This window comes from Dromiciops gliroides, chromosome 2 (assembly GCF_019393635.1).
Source record: "Dromiciops gliroides isolate mDroGli1 chromosome 2, mDroGli1.pri, whole genome shotgun sequence".
Taxonomy (NCBI): domain Eukaryota; kingdom Metazoa; phylum Chordata; class Mammalia; order Microbiotheria; family Microbiotheriidae; genus Dromiciops; species Dromiciops gliroides.
Window position 1 is genome coordinate 289,217,949 of NC_057862.1, and position 17,829 is coordinate 289,235,777.

Sequence of the window (17,829 nt, forward strand, 5' to 3'; positions counted from 1 at the left end):
CTGACCTTCTAGGGTCCTAGGATCCTGTGATTCTCCTTCCCTGGGGACTCAGGGAATCTAGATGAACTCATCTTCTGTTAAAGCAAAAGCCTTTCTAAATTTGGGGACCCAAGTCTCAGCACTACCACCTTGCCTGAGTTGTCTGGTCTAGCCATTATAATACTCCTTATTCACTCCTCTGGTCATTTAGAAATAGAATTCTGGGATCTCCGAACAGAAAAATAACCCCAGAGGTCATCTAGTCTAACCCCAACTAAAAGCAGGAATTTCCTGTATAGCTTCCCTGAGCAGCAATTATCCATAATCTTCTAACACACTTCCAGTGACAAGTCTCTTACTACCTCTTTAGGCAGCCATTTCCCATTGTTGGACAGCTCTAATTGTTATTCTCCTCTGCTATGTGTTTTAGCACTGATAACTCCTGGGTGAATTGAGTACAGGGTCTGAGGTCGGAAACCCTGGCTTCCGGTTCCATTTCTAACACTTCTTTGCCCTGGGATTGTAGAACTCCTGTAATCCTCTCTTTCCTTCTCTGTAAAATGGAGATAACATTTGTAAGACCTACTAGATTGTGAGGAAAAGAATTTGTGTAAACCTTAAATGCTTCAGAAATGTGTGGTTTTTTATTGTTGTTCCTATGTAATGAATATATTAAAAACCTATGACTTTAGCCGTATTGGGGCACTCACAGGTGTATGGACTCTTTCCACCAATGCAGATTGCAGCCCATCTGTAACTTAGTAGTAGGGCACACAAAGCTAGTAAATGTCAGAAGTGGAATTTGAGCCCAGATCATCCTAACTCCAAACTCAGCACCATATCCACTATTGTTATTATACTCACATGTACATAGAGAGTTTATGTGGGTATATAATGTGTGCATATGTACGTCTACACACAGAGAGACATATGTAATTAGAATGAGCTTCTTAACCTTTGTTGTGTCACGGACCATCTGATGAAATCTATGAACCTCTTGCATAGAATAATATACATAGGATTATTTAAACCAACAATTATACCAAAATAGTTATGCAAAAAATTCTTAAGTTCATGGACCCCAGGTTAAGAATGCCTGATTTAAAGGCTGATATCTAGGTATCTCCATTTTACAAAAATAATTCCAATTAAATATGCTTTGAGAAAGAGTTTGCTCAATAATGCGAATGGCAGGCTATTTTTTACTTGAACCATATACACTAACTGAAATGGTCACCCCTATTAGAAAGTACTAGAGAATATTCAGGCTTGGAACTTAGGGCTTGGTTTAGGCTGATTTTCAGGCAATACGCCCCGGTGTTTTGATTCATGCCAGGATCCCATGACTACTGACTGTCAGAGTCATGTAACCTCTATCATTGGTCCAGTGGAGAAAATAAGGAAGAGTTTAGAAGAGCTCGTTCTGCATGTGAACCATTTTTTCAGCTTTAAACAGCAAAACATACAAGGTGTTTTCAGGGACACACAACACAAAGGCACTCACTCAATTGCCATAGTAAGCACTCTCTTTATCCTCCCTTTTATCAGCACACTAAATTCTGCAACTATAATGTAAGGACTAGTTAGGCAATACCAACTTGGAGGCCTGGTCTTCCCCTGTTTTTATCTGCTATCTACATGTAGTCTTAGGAAGAAAGAGGTTGTACTCTCTTTGTGACAACTATTGGGAACAACTGTTGTCCTCACAGCTCAACTGCTCTGCCTTACTGTTTATGCTAAAACTAATCAGATTCAAGAGTTTGGAAAGAAAACCCTACAGTACCCTACAATTTTCTAAAATGTTGGTGCTTACAAACACACACACACACACACACACACACATCCCTCCCCAACTCACCACCCAGTTTTGTCATCAGCATCTGCTCTGAAAAGATAAAAGGAGGAAGAGGAGCTGAATGTGAGATGTCATGGGGCCCCAAGAAATATCTCTGAATTTAAGATTCCACTGACTGGAATGAGGAAGATGGAAAGTTTATGCCCAGCTGGCCCTGAAGGAATGGCAAGCAACAGCTGAAAGAGGCCGAGGGCTTATTTAATGTGTCCTCCAAAGCCGGCAGCTGCTAGGACTATATTAAACTCTCCTCAGGGGCCACCAAGTGGCAATGGGAATTAGTTGCTAGTGGAAGGTGAAATTCCTCTATAACCCTGGGGTCAGAGGACAAAGTTTCTCTTAGACTACCAGGAAAATAGCAAGGATCTTTTTGTTATTCTTTTTTTGTGTGTGTATGGAGCAAGGGCACTTCATAATCACAAAAACTATGGGGGAGAAAAGGAGAAGGGAGAGACTGGGACACGCATGATAACCATGCTTAAGTATTTGAAGACATCACCTGGAAGAGCGTTAGATTTGTTCTGTTTGGTCCCAGTGAGTGGAACCAGGAATAGTGGATGGAAGATGCAAGGAGGCAAATTTGCTTCCTTGATGCCAGGAAAAATTCCCTAAATTTGAGCTGTTCAGCAATGGCCTTCCTTGGGAGGTGGTGGCTTCCCCTGCATTGGAGGCTATGTTTGGCTGCATGCCAGGTATGTTTGTAGAGGGAATTCCTATTTAACTATTTAAGGTGTAGACTCTTCAGACTCCTTTCAACTCCTGAGATTCTATGACGCTATAAATGACTGGAAGTTTACAAATTCCTGGGCAAGAGTTACTCATTTTCAGGTGTTAGTGTTTCCCATGAGCCATTTATGAGTCCTATTTGTTATCTTCAACCTGTAAATAAAACTTCTTTGAATTCTGTGTGCTAGATGCTTATGAGTTAATGGCAACACATTTGGGGGGGGAGGGTCATAGAATGAGGCATCTAGATTTCCTGGGTGGAACCAATGAAATAGACAGGTGAGAAGTCCCCCCAAAGGCAGGCCTATCCTTTTGCATCAAGTGACAAGCTTACATGCAAGGGTCACACCTATGTCCTCCTTTCTCCAAAAAATATCATGGAAAGACCAGATCTCCTCCTCCTCCTCTTCCTCTGCCTCCTCCTCCTCTATATCTCAGTGTAACTAAATACAAGGATGGGAACGTGGCAGGTGCTCAGAAAATATCCACCAACTCTTTAGGCAGCATTCTGGTCCAATTATAGGGACCATAGTCTCTAAACTTAAGATCAAGACAGTTAACAGTAAATAACAAAGGTCATTCCTTTTAAAATATTTTTTTTCTTGAAATTGAAATTATCCTGGAAAATGCTGTGCATTATATATTAGAGACATTCAATAAATGTTTATTTAATTGAATAGAATTTAAAATCAATGGTGTACATATATGTATGCATAGACATATGCTATATATAGATGCACATAGAGAGCTACATATGTGTATATATAAATATACATTATTCACTGTGTCATGGGGAGAATGGAGTAAGGGGTAGGGGTTTGGGGTCCTTAGGAATTCCTCTTTAAAGAATTACACCCTCTTGCACACAAAAGCAATTAGAATAAGATGGTAGTTTATTTAGAGGAAGGGGAAGGTAAGGGAAACCATGAAAGAAGTCCTTGGACTTCTCATGGGGAGAAAGGCATGGCACAGAGAGAGAGTAGCTCTGAGATACCAACCTCCTGGAGCAGGAGACTGGCAGGTACTTTTATAGAGGACTGATGGGATTGACCATCTGATTGGAAAGTTCCTTTAGTGAGGGAAGACCATCTCCCACTGGTGGTGGCTGGAGGAGTTGGGTGAGGGGTGGCTGCAGATCTCTCAAGCCATCTCCTCAGGACACAAAGGAAGCAGCCACACCTAATCTTATCGCCCCAGGGTTGTGGGAGACTAGAATGAAGGGTGGGGGTCTCAGAGCTAGCTCCATCCGATCTGGTTCCACTTATCTCTCTAGGCGTGTTTGTCCTCTGGTTTGGTTTCTCAAGGAGAAGGTTCTTTGATGTGCCCCAGAGAACTTCTGGGGTGCTATGGGCCCATAACAACTGTATCTCCTGACTCTTACACTGTTACATAACATTATATGTCACTGACCTTTCTGAGTCCTAGTTTCCCTAACTGTAAAGTGGGGGTGGGGTGGGGTGGAGAACGGTAGATTAGATGATCCCTAAAGTCCCTTCGAGATCTAAATTAATATAATCCTTAATTTCTTTCTCAGGGGCTCCTCTGTTAGGCTCTCTTCTTCTAGAAGGCAGTATAGAAAGTAGAAAAGCACTGGATATTAAGCTTGTAAAAATCTGGATTCTAAAACCTGGAAAGACTTACATGAACTGATGCAAAGTGAAGTGAACAGAACCAGGAGAATGTTGTCCGCTATGAAATTACTTCGATCTTCTCAGCAATTCAATGACCCAAGACAATCCCTAAGGACTCATGATGGAAAATGCTATCCACTTCCAGAGAAAGAATTGATACAGTCTAAATGCAGATTGAAGCATACTATTTTCACTTTTTTTTTGTAAGTTCTTTTTCCTTTTGCTCTGTGTCTTCTTTCACAACATGACTAATATGCCAAGATGTTTTGTATGATTGAACATGTATAACCTATATCAAATTGCTTACCATCCTAGTGAGGGGGGAAATGAAGGAGGGAAGAAGGAAATTTTGGAATTTCAAGTTTTTTTTAAATGAATGTTAAAAATTGTCTTTACACATAATTGGGGGGAAATAAGATATTTTTCGAAATCTAGATCCTAATCCCCAAAGTGACACTAACATGCAGCATGCCCTTGGGCAAGTCCTTTCCTTTCCCTGGACCTCAGTTATCTTTTCTGTTCTGTTTTTTTGTTTGTTTGTTTGGTTTTTTGTGAGGCAATTGGGGTTAAGTGACTTGCCCAGGGTCACACAGCTAGTAAGGGTCAAGGGTCTGAGGCTGGATTTGAACTCAGATCCTCCTGAATCCAGGGCCAGTGCTCTATCCACTGTGCCACCTAGCTGCCCCCTTCTGTTCTTAGTAGAGAAGAAATAGATATTTCATTTGTAGTGGAAAGACTTGGTCTGAGGACTTCTCTGTCACTTTCTTTGTTACAACTATATGACTTTATAACTTTGAGGATATAATTACTGAAGTGAAAAAAAGTCATTCAGGTTATCTGACATAGACTGAGTGCATGCACACGCGCGCGCGCGCGCGCACACACACACACACACACACACACACACACACACACAGACCTTCACACATTCTCATCACCAGATTCTACTTTTATTGGCCCCATATTCTTGTTTCCCGTTCAGAAACTCCTTGAAGTTCACAAGGCTGCCAATATTTGCATCTTTCTGGATGCTAACCACTCTCCAAATGCTGATGCCCCAGAGACATTAGGACTGGGACTCAGAGCCAACAATCTCCCAAACAGCTACACAGGCAAGAGTCTTCTGCCACTTGAACCCCCCCCTCCCTAAAACAACAACAACAACAACAAAAACACCTTTCCCAAACTCTTATCATAGAACCACCTCAAAGATCTACTCTTAGGCCCCCATCCTCCCTGGGAGACTGAATAAAGAATCTGCTTTAAGGGTCCACATTTGGATAACTTTCCTTGCCTAAATTCACTTCTCAGTATTCAGCACCTATTTGACATGCATTTAGTACCTAATCTACTCTATAGTCTTGCTTTCACATGCGCGTACACACACACACACATGTATGAAATTCAATTAAATATTAAGTGTCCTTTATGGGCCAAGTTCTCTACTTGGCTCTGGGGATACAGAAACAAAACAGGAAACAGTTTCTGTCCACAAAGAACTTACATTTGACTTGGAAGGAGGGGAGAGGATATCGTGTGTATGTATGTACATGCATGCATGCATGCATATACATGCACATATACATGCATGTGTGTGAAAGACATAAAATAATTTCAGATAGGGAAGCAGTAACATCAGAAAGGACCTCATGGGAAATGGCACTTGAGTTGAGTCTCAAAGGGAGGATGCAGTGGATAAAATGCTGGACCTGGAGTCAGAAAGCCAAATTCAAATTCAGCCTCAGACACTTCCTAACTGTATGGCCATTCACTTAGCCTCTGTCTGGCTCAGTTTCCTCATCTTTAAAAAAGGGATAATAATAGTACCTACTGGGGCAGCCAGGTGGCACCGGCCCTGGATTCAGGAGTACCTGAATTCAAATCTGGCCTCAGACACTTGACACTTACTAGTTGTGTGACCCTGGGCAAGTCACTTAACCCCCATTGCCCTGGAAAAAAAAATAATAATAGTACCTACCTCCCAGGGTTGTTGTGAGATTCAAATGAGATATTTGTAAAGCACCTAGCACATAGTAGGTGCTATACAAATGCTTATTTCCTTCCCTGAATTCTAAGAGACAAAGCCTTATAAAAAATTACAAAGATGGGAGATGTTTTCTTAGATACAGGGAAAAAATTGAAGGTCAGTTTGAATAATACACATAGAAGGCCAGGAAGACTAGTTTGTAATCAGACTGATTTTTTATCCTAGAAGCAATAGGGAACTACTGAAGATTCTTGAGTAGAGGAGTGATGTGATCAAATATGTGCTTTAGGAATATCTATTTAGCAACTGGGTAGAGGATAGACTAGAGAAAGGGGAAAACATGGTTATGGGGAGACCCATTAGGAGGCTATTTCAATAATCCAGGAGAGAGATGGTGGGTCCCTTACTAGAGTGGTGGCCAAGTGAATGGAGAGAAGGGGACAAAGAGATGGAAGACAAGTAATGGTGTTACAGATATAAAAACTTAGCAACTGATTGGATATTAAATAGGGCTCCTAGGATGTGAACCTGGATGTCTGGAAGGATGGTAGTGACTGTGACAGAAATAGGAAGAAGGGAGCAAAGTTGAGTTCCATTTTGACATTCTGAGTTTTGAGAAGTCTTATGATATAATGGATAGAGAACTGGCCAGAAAGCCAGGAAGGCCTGGGTTCAAATCCCATGTCTGATGCATGTTAGATGATGCCCTCTGGACAAGTCACTTAAGTACTCCAGATCAGTGGTGTCAAACTCAAGTAGAAATGGGGGGCGGGGATCTCATAATGCAATGTTATCTATGTTTTATTGTATTTTCATGTATTTTTGTTTGTTATTTGTGGGGTTTTTTGTTTTTGCAGGGCAATGTGGGTTAAGTGACTTGCCCAGGGTCACAAAGCTAGTAAGTATCAAGTGTCTGAGACTGGATTTGAACTCAGGTCCTCCTGAATCCAGGGCTGGTGCTTTTTCCACTGTGCCACCTAGCTGCCCCCCATTTATTTTCTTAAATACTTCCTGGTTACATTTTAATCTGGTTCTGATCCCACTTGCTGGTATGCTGAACCCCCACCCACCCACCCATCCATCAGAGGGTTTGACACCTCTGTTATGAGTAAATCTCTAAGACTATAAATTGCAGGGAAGATGATAATTAGCATTGGTAGAGGGATTTCCCTCATCTGGGAGTTCCCTATATCAATGAAAACACAGCTGCAGCATGAATAGTTGTTGTTGTTCAATCATGTCTGACTCTTCAGGACCCCATTTGGGGCTTTCTTGGCAAAGATACTGGAGTGGTTTGGCATTTCCTTCTCTAGCTCATTACAGATGAGGAAACTGAGGCAATCAAGGTTAAGTGACTTAACCAGGGTCACACAGCTAGTAAGTGTCTGAGGCCAGATTTGAACTCAGGGAGATGAGTCTTCCTGACTCTAGGCCCAGCACTCTACCCACTGAACCACTTAGCTACTTGCCCTCTGCCCCAGCACGAATAGAGACATTGTCCAAATCTATGATCCTTTCTCTTTCTCCCTGAGCTCAAAATCCTAGGATCTTTTAAAAATTTGCCCTTTCCAATTTAGAACTTATGCCCATGAGTTTCCTTTTATTGAAATAGCACAGGTCAGGAAAGCAGGAAAGAAAGGAGGAAGCCCAGGGGAGGGACCCTGGCATTACCAAGGCTTCCTGAGGCAGCCTTTATAATACCTAGAGATGGATAGAGTTCCTTAGCAGGAGCTTCAAGAGCCCAGCTTTAATAGCTCTCAGTTTATCTCTGCTTCTAAATATCTCTGGATAGATAATGATAAATGAGGTGTCAGCACCAGGGCCTGAAGAAATGGAGCCTCCCACTGGAAACCTCAGCATGAACTGGATGTCAACAAACACAGAGCAACAATTGGGTACCACTACCTAAGATCAATAATTAATCTTCACATTAAAAAGCATTTTCTTTGCTTGACAAGGAATTGATGGCTTAAGTTGCTAAGAGCCATAGATTCATTTTTTCCCCCTTTTCTCCTCTTACTGTACGGATTAAAATTCCTCCTCACCAGAATAGATTCCTAAATGCTTTTCATCTTTTTTTTTTTTTTTTTATGGGCTGCCTTCCTTTTCAGCCTTATCCTGAAAACCGGGCTACTCTTTCTTCTTTCCTTCTTTGCTTCTTCTTCCTCCTCTTTTCCCTTCTCCCCATCCCTTTCCTCATCTTTCACTTTATCTTCTTTCTCTCTCTTCCCCTCCCTCTTCCTCATTTCACTCTTCTCTGTATAGCAAAAAGAGCCCTGTTGGGGGGCAGCTAGGTGGTGCAGTAGATAAAGCACCAGCCCTGGATTCAGGAGTACCTGAGTTCAAATCTGGCCTCAGACACTTGACACTTACTAGCTGTGTGACCCTGAGCATGTCACTTAACCCCCACTGCCCTGCAAAAAACAAAAACAAAAACAAAAACAAAAACAAAAAAAGAGCCCTGTACTATGAATCACGTATTAGCGGCTGGGAGACCATGGGCAAATCACTTCAACCAGGAGTCTTTATTTCCTCATCTATAAAGTGGGGAAAATAATCCTTGGACAACCTACCCGACAGGTTTGCTGTAGGGGGAAAGAAGTCTTTTGTAAAGTTAAAATGATATAGAAACGTAAGATCTCCTCCTTCTATAGAGAGGCAGTTAATTGACGTTATTGTTGTTGTTGGTTATTTGTCCTTCATTCTCCAAGAAGACCATGACATGGGGAGGTGATGTCATGACGTGAAGTGAATTGGATTTAAGTGAGGGAGGGCTGTGCAAAGTAACCAAGCTCACTGTCTCCTCCGGAGCCATCTGGGTCCATTGGCAAGATACATATCAGGATGACTGGAGATGGCCCTGAATGTTTAAGGCCATTGGGATGACTTGCCCAAGGTCACCAAGCTAGGAGGTGCCTGAGGTCAGATTTGAACTCAGGTCCTCTTGACTCCAGGACTAGTGCTCTATCCCCTGTGCCACTTAGCTGCCCCTGAGTGGAATTAAGTGACATACTGAACAGTATTGTACTTAGGGTCAGGAAGACCTGAATTCAAATCCTGCCTCAGACACTGACTTTATGTGACCTGAGGTAAGTCACTTAATCTCTCTAAATCTCAGTTTCTTCATCTTGGAAAAAATGGAGATAATAATAGCACAAATCCCACAAGGTTGTTGTGAGGATCAAATGAAATAACATGCATTCACATATGTTAAAGTACAAAATAAATTATTAGAAAATATTTCATTACATGAAGCCTTATTCTACCTCCCTGAACCTCACTTTTCCTACTTCCCTTGAAGTATTTGCCCAGTAGGGATTCAACAGAATATGCCAAATGTCTCTTCTATGTGGCATCCCTTCAAATACTTGAACACACTAAGGTTATCCCTTCCATATTGTGGGGGCTAGAGGCATGGCACCCCCACGATCTGGAAAATCCATGTAACATTTTTTGGCCCTCCCTCCATATCAGAGAAAAAGTCTGAATTTTTTTTCTTTTTCTTTTATGGGGTGTTTACATACTACACTTATATTTTATGAATTTCTGAGTTTCTAAACTCTTTCTGTGTCTGCTGGCTTTTGTGTGTCATCTGCAGCTTCCACAAAACTGTCCTCAAATTCCCATTTAATTTCTTATGCCGAGATAACCATGATAACCATGGTGGGGAAAGTCTCAATGTGGAAAGGATAACTATAATCCTGTGGCTCCTAAGTTTTCTCTTCTCCAGGCTAAATGTCCCCCGGCCCCAAGTTCCTTCAATCAGTTCTCATTCAGCCTTATTTTCAATCCTCTTCAAGCCTGGCTACTCTTCTCTGGATGTCACAATACCCTTCCCAGTGGGGACTTGGGCATCAGAATCAGGACCCTCCCACACACATGCTATACATATGGGATACACTTCAAAAGGTGCATAATAGAATATTTGAGTATGTATTCCCTTGGTTTTGCTTGTTCAAAAGTACCCAACTCCCCCAACTGGCTTCTCAAAAAATGATAGCATGAAAAAATATTTATAGCAGTTCTTTTTGTGGTGGCTAAAAATTGGAAATCAAAGGAATGCCCATCAATTGGGGAATGGCTAAGCAAGCTGTGGTATATGATGGTGATGGAATATTATTGTGCTCTCAGAAATGACAAGCAAGATGATTTCAGAGGGGCCTGGAAAGACTTGTATGAACTGATGTATAATAAAGCGAGCAGAACCAAAAGAATGTTGTGCACAATGACAGCAATATTGTTCGATGAAGAACTGTGAAAGACTTAACTATTCTCAATAATACAGTGATCCAAGACAATCCCAAAGTACTAGTGATGAAACATACTGTCCACCTCCAAAGAAAGAACTGATATTGATGGAATACAGACTGAAGCATGCTATTTTTCACTTTCATTTTTTCTTTTATTCAAGTTTTCTTGTACGAAATTACTAATATGGTAATGTTTTACATAATTGTACATGTATAATCCATATCTGATTGCTTACCACCTCAGGGAGGGGAGGGAAGGGATGGAAGGCGGGATAAAAATTGGAACCCCAAACTATAAATAAAAATGTTTACTACTTTAAAAATAAAAAAGACATAGTAGAATGAGATTCATCCCTTTGGTGTTCCTTTAGTGTAAGATGGTATTAGAGTCCTCTATTACACATAAATTGTTTGCAAAAGAATGGTAATTTCATTCAACAAATATATGTCCACGGTATACAAGGCACCATGCTTGGTGTTGGAGAGAGATTCCATTTGAATAAGAACCAGAGCCCTGCCCCAAAGGTGCTCACAGTTAGTAGGGAGATGGCCTATATACAGATGACTATAATATACATGACATTTCTCACCTGTAAAATGAGTTGCAATGGCAAAATGGCAAACCACTTCAGCATCTTTGCCAACAAAACCCCAAATGGGGTCACAAAAAGTTGGACACAACTGAAATAACCCAACAACAGTGACACATGCTAACTGCAATGGAGAGGTACAAAGACTATATGAAATCTGATCAGGAAGGTCAATGGGGGGTTGGAAAGGCGGTGAGGATCAGAAGGCTTCCTGGAAGAAATGATAGTGTTCATATCAACAAAGCTTGGTTGTAAAGCTTTTTTCATCCATCCATCCATCCATCCATCGGCCTGCTTAGCCCTCAAGGATAGAACAGGACTAGGAGCAGCTAGTGAAGTTATGGGGAAGTTGATTTCAGCTCAATACCAAGGAGTTCTTTCAGAAAGTCAGAGATAACAAACAAATGAAGTCTTGAGGCCCCTTCTAACTATGGGATCCTGAAAGACCATGATTCGCTCAGGCTACTTCAGGCCCACAATCCCATCTAATGTAAAAACGCATTTATTGGGGCAGCTAGGTGGCACAGTGGATAGAGCACTGACCCTGGAATCAGGAGGACCTGAGTTCAAATCCGGCCTCAGACACTTTACACTTACTAGCTGCGTGACCCTGGACAAGTCACTTAACCCCAATTGCCACACTTTTAAAAAAAAAGCATTTATTAAGTACTTACTGTGTACATGACATTGTGCTGGGTCCCAACAAAGACAAACAAAAGACAATTCTTTCATCCAGGAACCTACACTCCACTGTTATCAAATAGAACTAAGTAACCAAACAAATAGCTTTCTACAGACAAAGGATGGCAAAGGATGGAAGGTGTTTTGGAAATTAAAGCACTGTCCAAACATAATGGTTCAGTAATTATTCTTTTTTTATATAAAGATCCAGATTTTTCCACCCTGGAAGTGCATTTGCACTCAATATTTTGGGGACTCAACCTGTGATTTCATAGGGAAGTCCCTGTGAGGAAACTCTTCACCAATGCAAATTGGTGCCCACTGTGCAATACAGAGAGCTGCCTGGAGGCACAGAAAGGTTAATTGACTTGCTGAGGGCTCCACAGCCAATATATGTGGAAGGTGGGAGCTGAATTCCTGTCTTTTCCATTCTGAGACAATCCTATTCTCTATGAATGCTACACGAAAAACATAAACCATTAAGTTCTTTAAGCAGCCAGTGGAAGCAGGGGAATCTGGAAATTTGGGGCATTTGTTTTTTGTTTGTTTGTTTGTTTGTTTGTTTTTTGCTTGTTTTTGTTTTTGCGGGGCAATGGGGGGTTAAGTGACTTGCCCAGGGTCACACAGCTAGTTAGTGTCAAGTGTCTGAGGCTGGATTTGAACTCAGGTACTCCTGAATCCAGGGCCGGTGCTGAATCCATTGCGCCACCTAGCTGCCCCGGGGCATTTGTTTTTAATTATTACCGTCATCCCCAGAAGGGTAAGTTCTTGGACCTTATGTGTGGTGTCTCTCCAAACTCAGCTTTGATTTGTCCCCAAACAACTGTCGCGAAAATTTCTAAGTCTGACAAAGAAAAAGAAACAGTGAAGTCTCCAAGCCATAGGGAAATAGGTTTATTGAGAGAGGCTATGTGTCTCACAATAAAGCTGGTCTCAGGTCTAGGACCGAAAGACCCAAAGCAGTACCAGGAGATGGTATTTATACTCAAATCAGGACTCAAAAGTATTTGTACATACTATATTTAGACAGACCCCTCCTAGAAACACCATTTACACTACATAATTCAAATGATGTATGTACAACAAATCCTCATTGAATATTGGAAACCTCACTCTTATGCACAATTATGTAATCCAACTAGTGGATCCACCATAGTGGACTTCACGTACAATGCTGGAAACCACAGTTGAAAGAATTGGATGGTCAAATCCATCAACTCCATCTACTTCCAAAGGTAACTTTTCTCAAGTTCTGATTGGTCCAGAGTAACTATTTTTAGTAGTTGACCTTTAAGCTGATTGGTGGATACCTAACCACAATGGATTAAGCTAATGGTTTAGTTTCTGCATCATTCTACCACATAGCATATACTTAAAGTTTACTAATATCTGTCTTGCTTATTCTATTATCATTTGCTTAAGCTACTAAAGAATACCACTAAAATGCCTAAACACATTAAATAACAATTTGTAGTCTTAAATACTGATGATTACCATAGTTAAATCACTTATCTCTAAGGGTTGGGGAAAATCTCACTCACAGAACATCACCTCAACTATCATGTGCTCACATCTGGACCATACGTTCTAAGGAGAACATACTGGTTTCCATTTTGACATGAGGAAGTAGAAGGACATGGTAGGTATAAGGAGGGAGAAGGAAGGAAAAGTGCAGGGAGGGGAAGAAAGGGGGAAAGGGAAGGAGGAGGGAAGGAGACAAAAGTAGAGAGAAGGAGGAAGAGCGAGAGAGAGGGAGAGAGGGAGGGAGGGGAAAAGGGAGAGAGAGAGAGAGAGAGAGAGAGAGAGAGAGAGAGAGAGAGAGAGAGAGAGAGAGAGATTTCAAGGTCACACAGGCAGTGACAGAGCCAGCATTTGAATCCAAATTCTCTGTCTTCAACTGCAAGGTCCATGCTACTACAGATGAAAACATCTATGAGATGTTTTTTTTTTAATTGAATTTAAGAAGCATTCATTAAGAGCTAAATATGAGCAAGACACTGGGGAGATGATAAAAATGGATGCCAAGGAGCACATTATACTAGAGGGATAAATACCAATAAATACCACCTATACACAAATAATTGAGTCAAGATTATTTCTTTTTTTAAAAGATTATTTCAAAGTAATAGAATGAATGAGATATTTTTTTCTTTCTTTTTAATAAGTAGACCAGAGGAATGAATAGAGTTTTGTTACTGTTGCAATTGCTGCTGCTGCTGCTGCTGCTGTTGTCATCATCCAGTTGTGTCCAACTCTTTGTGACCCCATTTGGAGTTTTCTTGTTAAAGCTAATGGAATGGTTGCCATTTTCTTCACCAGGTCATTTTGCCAATGAAGAACCTAAGGTAAACAGGGTTAAGTGACTTGCCCATGGTCACAAGCTAAAGATGAAATATTTATTAAGCACTTATGATATGCAAAGCATTGTGCTAAGCGCTCAGGGATATAGATAGAAAACTGAGACAATACCTGCTTTTAAGGAGCTCACATTCTACTGGAAGGATATTCATTAACAGATGAGTAAGTACAAATTATTATAAAGTAATTGAGGGGCAGCTAGGTGGCACAGTGGATAGAGAATTGTCCCTGGATTCAGGAGGAACTGAATTCAAATCCAACCTCAGATACTTGACACTTACTAGCTGTGTGACCCTGGGCAAGTCACTTAACCCCAATTGCCTTACAAAAACAAAACAAAACAAACGAATAAAGTAATTGAGTGAATAAGTGAATAAAGCATTTATTAAGCACTTACTACAAACAAAGTACTGTGTTAAACACTAAGGATAGAAACAGAAAAGTGAAACAGTCTCCATTCTCAGGGAACCCATATTCTAATGGGAGAAAAACACATGTAGAAGACTTCTGAGTACTAACCATTAGGGAAGGGCTCATATAGGAAGTAGTTCCTGAGCTCTGTTTTAAAGCAGCTGCTCTTGGGGCAGCTAGGTGGTGCAGTGGATAAAGCACCGGCCCTGGATTCAGGAGGACCTGAGTTCAAATCCGGCCTCCGACACTTGACACTTACTAGCTGTGTGACCCTGGGCAAGTCACTTAACCCCCATTGCCCTGCAAAAAAACAAACAAACAAATAAAGCAGCTGTTCTCTTTTCTTTTCTTTTCTTTTTTTTGTTTTTTTGGTGAGGCAATTGGGGTTAAGTGACTTGCTGAGGGTCACACAGCTAGTAAGTGTTAAGTGTCTGAAGCCGGATTTTAACTCAGGTACTCCTGACTTCAGGGCTGGTGTTCTATCCACTACACCACCTAGCTGCCCCAAAAGCAGCTGTTCTCAAACTTTTTGGTCCCAGAACTCCTTCACACTCTTAGAAATTATTGAGGAGCCTCTAAGAATTTCTGTTTATGTAGGTTATCTCTATCAATATTCACCATAATATAATAGACATTAAAATGGATAAAATTTTAAAATATTTATATTTAATTCATTAAACTGGCAATAGTAAACCCATTTGGTCAATATAACATTTTTATGAAAAATAACTATACTTTGCACAAAAAACAGCGAGGAGAGTAGCATTGTTTTACATATTTTTTACAAATATCTTTAATGTCTGGATTAATAGAAGACAGGTATAGTCTCATGAGGACAGCTAGGTGGCTCAGTGGTTAGAGTACTGATCCTGGAGTCAGGAGGACCTAAGTTCAAATCCAGCCTCAGACACAGACCAGCTGTGTGATCCTGGTCACTTAACCCTGTTTGCCTGTTTCCTCATCTGCAAAATTAGCTGGAGATGGATATGGCAAACCATTCCAGTATCTGCCAAGAAAACCCCAAATGGGGCCACAAAGAGTCAGGCATGACTGAAATGACTGAACTACAACAAAAAGAGCTTTATATCTCCTTCTACATTCAATTTGTTGCAAGATATGGTTTTGGTTGAAGAACAGGAAAAAAAAAATCTGACCTCATAGATTTGTAGTTGGAAAAGGGAGGGGTATTTTAATAGGCAAATAACATCTTTGTATTATTATGAAAATAGTTTTAACCCCAGACACCCCCTGGAAGAGTCTCAGGGACCCCTGGGGGTTCATAAACCACCCTCTGAGAACTATTGCTTTAGAAAAAATAGAGGTTCTAAGAGGTGGAGGTGAGGAGAAAATGCACTGCAGACACCAGCAAAAGCAGGAAGGGAAGGAACCTTAAAGGACATCTCATCCAAACTCCTCGTTTTACACATAAGGAAACTTGATGCCCAGAAAGATTATGGGACTTGCCCGAAGTCACATGGTTAGAAAATGGCAGAAACAGATAGCAGGTGAATGGAATGCAATGCTATAATACTATTAGGAATGACAAAAATAAAGAATAAACAAGAGATAATGTGTATGAAGTGGTGGAGAGTGAAAAAAATGGAAATGAAATAATTAAATACATGATGGCTACAATTATTTAAATAAATACAACACCAAAAGGCAACAAAACTCAGGTCAAGTACAACAGACAATGTTAGGGTCATTGTATCAAAGTGAAAGCACACAGGAGTCCCCTCTTGTAACCTATCATTAAATAGGTTACCACTACTGGTTAACTCCAATGGCTATATACAAAGTATGTGCAAAAATCAAATTGAAATGTACTGCCATTCAAAAACGTGCAATTAGGCAGTTTCATTTAACTGTTTTAAGGAAATGTTCTTTGTAGGTTTGGGTGTTTGGAAAGAAGTATCTGTTAAGTCAAAAACAAAAGGAATTCATAATAATAAAAAAAGAAAGAAAATGTCTAAGGAAATTGTTCTTGTGCTAAAGATAGGTACTGAAACAGAGAAGAGAAGAGCCAATTTCTGAGCCCACTTCAGGCAGGAACACTTTAGCTGTCAGGATCCTACATGAGACTTGGCTGGGCTCACAGGAATAACAGATTCATTATCATCACATCTTTTAATAAACTGAAGATCAAGGCAGAGTGCACGATCTCTACTTTCAGTCAAGTCACTCAACCCGCAGCAGGTGGGGACAAGTAAATAAAAAAGCCAAAAGATACTGATCAGTACAACAGAGAGAGATATAAGCATAGGTCCCCAACCAGACCTGTGTCCTCTTTGTACACTGCCCACGTGGGGACAATGAACCATCAGCTGTGGCAGGAACCATACAACATATTTGGAAGCACCCTACCAATTTCAGCTGGATGAGCTGGAGCCCAGAGAAAAGGCATTTGTTCAAGGATGACAAGGGGACTGGGTATATGCTATATGAGGATTGGTGAAGGAGTTGAGGAAATTTAGCCTGGAGGAATATGATCCCAGAAGTAAATGAGAGACTGCTGGGGAAGAAACATTGGACTAGTTCTCCCTATCAGTTAGAATACAAAGCATTAGGCATAGGTGCAGAGCAAGAGATTTTAACCATAGCCAACATAATAATTATCATAATTAAATATAATGTAATTAATAAATCTAGTAGGGTTAGAGGGTTTGGGGGTGGAATAACCCTACTTTCAGGTCACCCCCTACCTGCTACTTGACTCATTCCTATATTTATTCTTATTTTCATAGGTTTTTGGGTAGTCCAGAAGTATGTTTGGCATGTTTCCTAATTAATTAATGAAATTCTAATATATCTCTCATCATCTAAATCAGAACCTCCAATCTATTTCATCAAATATTATTTAATAAACTGGGGAAACCTCCTTTCCCAAAAGTAGTTACTCACATATCTTTCTATATTGAATCCCTTAATCTCCTAGGATTAAATTAATATTAAAGTTACTGAATATATAATTTATTAGCAATTAAAGAAATAATAAAAACAAAGGCATAAATAATTATTTATAATATTTAACTGTAAGAAAGATCACAGCAAGAGTCACCTTAGACTCTTGATTTAAAAGCAGATGACTTCATTTCTGATAATGCAGTGACCACACCATTCAATTCATTCAGGATAGCAAGTACAATATCTACCCAAGAATCTTCTTCATCCTCAAAACAGGATAAAAACTGTAATAGTTTGATAATGAAAGAATATATCTCTATATTTTTTCTTTCTTCTCTTGAACCTTTTTTCCCATCCATGACAGGGAGAAAAATCTTCAGTTTTTCTCAATTGCTTACTTTTTTAGTCTCCCTCCAGACTCAAAAGAGTCTCTTTATTAGGTTTCCTCATAAATGAGTTA